Source organism: Rosa rugosa, chromosome 3, assembly GCF_958449725.1.
Source record: "Rosa rugosa chromosome 3, drRosRugo1.1, whole genome shotgun sequence".
NCBI lineage: Eukaryota > Viridiplantae > Streptophyta > Magnoliopsida > Rosales > Rosaceae > Rosa > Rosa rugosa.
Genome location: NC_084822.1, coordinates 2,655,740 through 2,663,189, shown reverse-complemented (window position 1 = coordinate 2,663,189; position 7,450 = coordinate 2,655,740). Strand labels below are relative to the sequence as shown.

Here is a 7,450-nt window from a genome sequence, read left to right as displayed (position 1 = left end):
TTACTTTATTGAGCGGTACCGCGCTGAATAAAGTACGCGACTTGCCAGATAAAAAGGGGTTTCCGCTAGAGGTGTGTAGCGGAAGGCGCCCCGTTTATAGGATGACAAGGGAGAAGTGCCGCTGTTAGGAGACTTCGTGAATAACAGCTAGTGAAAAGTTCCGCTGGCGGGGTTCCGCCCAGCGGAGACGGTCACTTGCAGAAGATAGGAGTTCCGCTGGCGGGGTTTCGCTCAGCGGAGACAGTCACGTGGAGAGGACAAGTGAGAAGTTCCGCTGGCGGGGTTTCGCTCAGCGGAGACCGTCACTTGGAGAGGACAAGTGAGAAGCTCCGCTGGCGGGGTTTCGCTCAGTGGAGACCGTCACGTGGAGAAGACAAGTGAGAAGTTCCGCTGGCGGGGTTTCGCTCAGCGGAGACCGTCACGTGGAGAAGGGCGTACCTCGGATTGCTTCCGTGATACGCCTTGACACGTGGCAAATAACTAGAGGGTTAGCGTGTGGAGACGCGTCTCCTCAGTCCGGCCGTCTTCTCGTCATTAATGCGAGTAATGATGGATTTCGTAACCGAGGCGACGCCTCGGTTAACCCGGAGGGTTAGTGCGAACAGGGGACACGTGTACGGCTGGGGTGTGATGTCGTTTTCTAGCGGACGGCCCAAAAGCCTCTGATGTTGACATAAAAGGGGGGGAACGCATTGAGAAGGGATATCAGAAAATCCATTCGAACCGTAGTCGTCTTCAAGCTCTGCCCATCCGAGATTTGCAGAGAGAGAGTGCCGCGCGTTGGTGGAGTTCTCGTGGTCGGAGAGACGAAAACTTCCGTCGTTGGGGCATAGCGAGTATCAGCACGCCAGAGAGTTCACGACTGAGGTTAGTGTTCTGGTTATCCTTCTCTTCGGTTTCGTGTTTTTGTCGATTTATGGGCACTACAAAAAAGAATTCAAATTGCCACGGCGTTGTGCCGTCGCGGAAAGTGAAATTGCCGTCGCAAAAGACCAATGGCGACGGCTAGGCGACGGCAATTGCGCCAATGTCGTTGAGGGCGTCGCCATTGGTATTTGCGACGGCAATTGCGCCGTCGCAAGCTTAATAGCGACGGCAAACCTTGCCATCGCAAGAATTTTGCTACTGAAAAATGCCGTAGCAAATATCCATGGCGACGCCATCGACCACTACCAAAGCTTTGCGACGGCAATTTTGCCATCGCAAAAGTTTATTTATGAATAAAAAAAAAATCTGGCATGCAAAATATGCATGCTGGATTTTTTTTTTTTTTTTTTTTTTTGGTGGATAATAGCTGTACAAAATGGAATTAAGCATATTGAAAAGGGAATGTTGCATGTTAATTTTTCTCATGAATGTCACAAAGGAAATGAAGCTCTTATACATGAGTTTACAAGATAATACAAGGTAGTTTTTTTTTCCTATACTTCAAGATAAGCCTTGCCGGGACCTCCCAAGAACTTGAAGATGCTGTGAAACATAATGGATGCTTTAAACCTGGACAATATCATGATTTAGTGGCAATCACAGTTTACTTGCTTCGTGCATGTCAGCTAAGCACCTAGTTGCTTCTTCAACTCGTCCCAGCTGAGCCTGAACCTTGTCTCTCACCTCCAACTTCTTCCTCTCAATCTCTTTCTCCTAGACATGGAAAATAGCCAATGCAGACCTTGATATATGTTCTTCCTTGTCGCAAAACTGGACTCCCACTGTAATAAACTGAGTACAAATCAGATGCAGTATATAATCCCTATGCAATTCATTTGTCTATCTTCTGAGAAAGGAAACATTAGATAGACTAACCAAGGAAAAAAATCAGATGCAGTATTGGCTGCTGCTAGTAAAATTGCTGGTTCAAAGCAACTACAGTTACATGTATTGTTTGTTTGTGTTTCAATTGTTAAGTTTCCAAGAGTAAAGTATCAACAAGTTGGTAGAACTGATCAAAGTTGTAAATGAATCATGCAAATTGTTACTGCCATAGGAAAGCATGTTAGACTCTGACAGTGATTCACTAACTTTAGGAAAGCATGTTATACGTACTGTAACAAAACTGACAAATATGCCAATCACTACATGAATTTAAAATACCTCATTTTCCTTGACTACAACAAGGTTGACTAAGACCTACTTCTCTTCCTCAATAGGTACATCATTATTTCCCATCACCTGATCAAAATTTATTTAGTTAACCAACAAGATAATTAAAAGAAAAATTGAATTAGGATACAATGTAAAGAATCAGAGAAACACCTCAAATACACCAAAAGGACAATAGACGTAGAAAATTACAATCTATCTTATCCTGATATTGTTCGACAGTTAAATCAAAATCCATTACAATCTATGCACTTCATCTATAGCAAAATCTGAATTTAAAACCCTAGTGAATCTCTACAGAAAACAAGAATCACCTCTCAAATTAGTACCTTCCTCTTTAATCAAGAAAAATAACCAAAACTTTGCAGAGGTTGTTGAAAATTGACACCTTCCTCAGTATCATTCTACCAAAGCAGCTAACTGAACATGTAAAGAGCAAGAGAACCATTGTAATTCCATTTTTCATTTTTAATAACATAGGAGAAAGCACAATTTCCATATGAAAAAAAACTTAACTATTGAAATCTAACATAGAGGTTACCAGTTCTTAACAACTTTCTGTGTTCCAGAATTGCAAATGGCAGCTACATCTACGATTTGGTAAGTTGAAAACTCAACTCTAATTTCAGGCCTCTCCAAGTTGAAAATCCAAAACAAATCAATATCTTTTTCTTGTGAAATTAATGATTACAGAAACATGTTTTAGAATTATGGAAGCAAAAACACTAGAACTCTAATCTGGAAAGTGAATCCCTACATCTATTTCGGCAATTTCAGACCAGGCAATCAATAGTTTAATGGTCATGGAGCCTTTGGTCTAATGCAATCTAATATTGAACATAATGCTACTTCACAAAATCATAGAGATACTTCACATCAGAGGCTCCCAACGTCTATTTTTCCACATTGATAAAAGACAACCAGTAATTCCATAAGTCAGGAAGCCTTAGTAATAGTGCAATAAGCATACCCAATACCGGTTCATGGTGAATGAGGTACATAAATATTAAGCTCAAAGAAAAATCATCAGGAAATATCATAGTAGAAGTTGGTTAATAAATTTAACCACACAGAGCTCCAAACATTGCAGTGAATGAGGTACATAAATATTCATGCAGGGATAGAATTCAAACCAAAAAAAAAAAATACTGAATATCTAATAATTCATGAACTTTTATACATTTTAGAAAGGAGAAATAGCATTACCCTGAAAAACACTCTGCCTTGAGTAAGACTGTAAGGCACATGTCCATATGACAGTGAATCAAAGGAGGACCAAGTGTTGTCTCCCTGAATCCAACATGCCCCTTGGGAACCTATTCAATGATGCCCAAAAAAATACAGAAAGTAATTAGTCATATACTATAAGCAACACAGTATTATAATTCCAAAAGGCAAAAAGGAAATTTTAATACCATATATCAACTAGAAACCAACATATTCCTAAAACAGCTGATATTTGACCAACCAATTCTCCCACATTGATATTCGACCTTTTGAGGTTAAAGCTCTCAATGGTGAATCCCATATAAAAATTAACATGTAATAGAATAATATTAAGGCAGCCACAAATACACTAAGGCAGTTCTTTCTGCTTGCATGGACTTCTTGTTAAAATTGAAATAACAAACAGAGGAAGACCCATAAGGGGCTCGATGAATGCATTGGTACATACCAAGGAGAACTAGCTACTTAAGTAGTAAAACAAACTGAGAGCACCCAACTCAATTCTATCTTAAGTAGTAAAACAATTAACTTAGTAACACCATATTTAAATAAAAAAGTTGTGTGGAAAGAAAAAAGACACAAAACATGAAAACAAGTAATGAAATGTTTCGATAGAATTAACAAATGAATCTGTGAGAGAGAGAGAGAGAGAGGATTTATAACAGGAAACAAATACATAACTACAAAAGAGAATCAAAGGGGATATGCTACTACTTACATCTTTATCAATTGGTGAAACTCTCAGCCATATATATTTCACAATTGATAAATCCAACTTACACAAATCCAACATACAGTCAGAGAAACGATAAAGTTTCCATAACTAATCTGAGACGCTATCAATACAAGTATGATCTCAACTTACAATTCAAGCCTCATGCCAAGCTCTTTAAGATACGAGCAACATAAATCGCGCAATTCTGTCTCTTTCTTCCTGCTAATCCCATCCCTCCGAGATGGAGAACAATATTCTATCTCCTGCCTCGTAAAATACCACCGACACATGCGGCACTGTGGTTCTTCTTCTGGTGTGCTCATACTATATATAACACAATCTTTTGCCAACTAGTAATTTGCCTGGATAATGAACCATTCAGAAAACATATTCATTATTAAACCTCCCAACTATATATACGTACTATGCCCAACTAACACAGAACAAGGAATTCAAAAACAAAGCCCATTTAATGGAATACCAAGGTGCGGTGCAGATAACTAAATAAAGCACTACACACTTTTACAATCCAAAAGATTGATTCTCAAGAGAAAAGATTTTAAACATTAATCAAGTGGTGATATAAGGAGCTATAAGTTGCTTATAATAAAATAGACTCAACCACCAAAGGAATTAAATTGGAGAGACTTCAAACCGATAGCAGAAAATACTCACCGATTCAAGATAATAAGAACTCGAGAAAACTAATCAGGTTCAATAAAACCAAACAAAAATCTACACACGCAAACAAAGAAAAAAAAAAAAGAATATGATTAGGAACTTATGACTAAAACCCAATTCATAAAAGCTACAAAATTGAACCAAAGAATACCTTGTGAGGAACTCTGTCATTTGGGCCATATAGAATTCATTATACTCCAATGTCAATCCCATGACAAAAGGTAAAGCCTCAATCCAATACTTCCGTCCCTAGCAGCCTCAGCGAGCTTACCCACCACGTCACCACCGCCGTTCCTCCACCGGCTGGAGCTCATCCAATAGTTGGTGTACTCAGTGGGCCACAAGCAGAAGCCATCGTAAGTGTTGGCAATCCATCCTCATCGGAAACGTAGGTCCGTAAGTGTTGGCCTGCATCTTGCATCTTCGTCTGAAACCCAGGAACAAGCTCAAAACCCTGGAAAAATTAACCGATTAACAGCATGCCTTCGATTTAAACAAACCGCAACACATAGAGAAAGAGAAGAGGAAACAAGTACCGATTGGTGAGCAGATTCGATTGGGTGAGAGCCAACAAGGTTGCTCTTGACGCTGTTAAGGCCATAATGGAGCTATCGTTCTGGATCCCTCCGATTTCATACTCAATGTTCTTGGGTGCCTCCTCCAATTTACCCATCAAACCCCCAAATTGAATACCCTAATTTCAACAGAACGAAAAACCCCCAATTTACAAGAACCCTAATCCAGACTTTTAAAAGATGGTTAGAAGATGGTGAAAGATGGTGGGAAGATGGTGTTTTGATGAGAGACCCATGGTGCTTTGATGATGCTGAGAGAGCTGCTCGAAGAAAGCGAGTTAAGGAAACGGCTATAACCGATCTTACCCAGAGACAAGATGCATGTATTTGTGACTTTGTTACTCTGAATAGATCTGATGCGGAAGAGAAGTACGTTGAGAGCGGAAGAGAGGCTGACCCAAAGAGAAAATTTTCAGAGTTTAATTCTCTTTTGCCCTCTAACATGGAGTTTAGATCAACAAAGTACACCCGACGGCACATTGGTGGTAGCAATTCATATCACAATATGCGACGGCGTAGTTATGCAGTAGCAAACACTTTGTTTTATGGCGACGGGGATGTTTTGCCGTCGTACGGGATTGGTGTTTTTGCGACGGGGTTGTTTTGCCGTCGTACGGGATTAGTGTCTTTGCGACGGGGTGAATTTGCCGAAGCAAAATATCCACCTTTCGCGACGGCTATTACACGCCGACGCAAAAAAGTGAAGCTAATTGAATTCTTTTTTGTAGTGGGGTTTGGTGCTTGTTTCTGGGATTGGTGTGTGAACTGGGTTTGTTGATGTTCGTCGGGGGGTGTAAGATGAGATTTGGGGTAGGTTACGGTGTTTGACAGAGAGTTGTCAGTTAGGGTTTTGCTAGATGGTTGAATCTGGGTTGAGGGGGGGTTTGTTCATATTTTGGTATTTTCTGGGTAGTTGTTCGTGGTGCTTTGCTATACCTGATGTAGGGATAGGTTAGATCCTTCTGTGGGCTAACTGATTTGGGTTTTAGGGTTTGGGATGGCCAACGTCGTAGAGATCTCGAGCAGTGAGGACTCCGGGTCTGACGTGTCAATCAGTGCGGCGGATAGGGTTTTTATTGACTCGTTGCGTCCGTCTGCCCGTGCAGGAACCTCACTGCCAGAGCCGCTAGACATCGAGCCGCTGCAAACCATACCCTGGGAAGTTGTCATGGGCCGTACGTCGCGTCCGGAGAGTTCTAGGGCGGGTGAGGAAGCTGCTGCGCGGGATAGGAGTGAGGAGCGGCTAGCAAGTAACAGTGCCGCCAGTGGTTCCGCTGACGGGGGAAACGTGACGGGGGAGGAAACAGAGTCGGCGTGGGTTCTCCAGGATGGGACCCCCGTCGACGAGGCGGGAGGGCGGATGACTGCCGCCGCGGTCAACCGGATGAAACGGATATATCGGTTGCCGGGAGTGGTGAGACTTCGTCAACCGACGGCGGACGAGAAGGCCTCAATTCTTCCAGCGGGGTTCGCCGCCGTTCACGAGGCAATATTCCGCCAAGGAGTGACGTTGCCGCTTGTACCCAACCTCCAGATCCTGGTGTGCGAGTTCGGCGTCGCTTTTGGGCAGATCTGTCCCAACATGTGGCGGTTGATGCTGGCGATGAACTCTTTGTGGCGGCTATCCGGGTGCGAGGGGCCAACTGTGGCGGAGGTACTGCACTTCTACGAACTGGTGTACGTGAATCACCAAGGTTGCAGAGGGCAAGTAAATTTGAGTCGCCGGCAGGGAGCGCCCAAGCTGATAGAGAATTTGAGGGATTCGATGTCCTACTGGCGGGGGACGTTTTGCGTGGACATGACAGGGTGGGAGTACCAGTCGGGGTCGAACGAGGGGGAACCGACGTTTAGGATTAAGTCGGAGTTTCAGCCAATCCGAGGTTGTCCGTCGATCTCTGCTGAACATAGTTGGCGGTTTACCGTATATGTATTTCAGCTGTTGTACTGACGCCTTGTTTCTTGTTTTGTAGTGGGACTGCGTTATAACCTGACGATTGAGGAAGAGTGCCGTGTTGCGCGCATCAAAGGCTGCTGGAAGAATCGCAATTTGCTGGACTTCCGTCTCCTCACCGGCTGGGAGCTGTTGGTCGATCAGCAGCTAACGCGCGCTATTGGTAAGAGACCTCCGCCACATTGTATCTCTTGGTAACTT

At 42.9% G+C, this 7,450-nt stretch overlaps 1 long non-coding RNA gene across 7 annotated transcripts; it reads right to left on the bottom strand.

The window, feature by feature from the left end:
• Nucleotides 1-1,303: 1,303 nt before the first annotated feature.
• On the bottom strand, nt 1,304-6,003 carry LOC133735734 (uncharacterized). Of its 7 annotated transcripts, none has more exons than XR_009859246.1 (8): nt 5,260-6,003; nt 4,875-5,177; nt 4,718-4,777; nt 4,193-4,404; nt 3,307-3,416; nt 2,415-2,520; nt 2,092-2,169; nt 1,304-1,719 (listed from the first exon to the last, which is right to left on the bottom strand). It is a non-coding gene; the product is annotated as an uncharacterized LOC133735734 (long non-coding RNA). The 7 variants fall into 7 exon arrangements; XR_009859248.1 differs by having other exon boundaries at nt 1,304-1,709; XR_009859245.1 differs by having other exon boundaries at nt 2,430-2,520.
• Nucleotides 6,004-7,450: the final 1,447 nt, after the last annotated feature.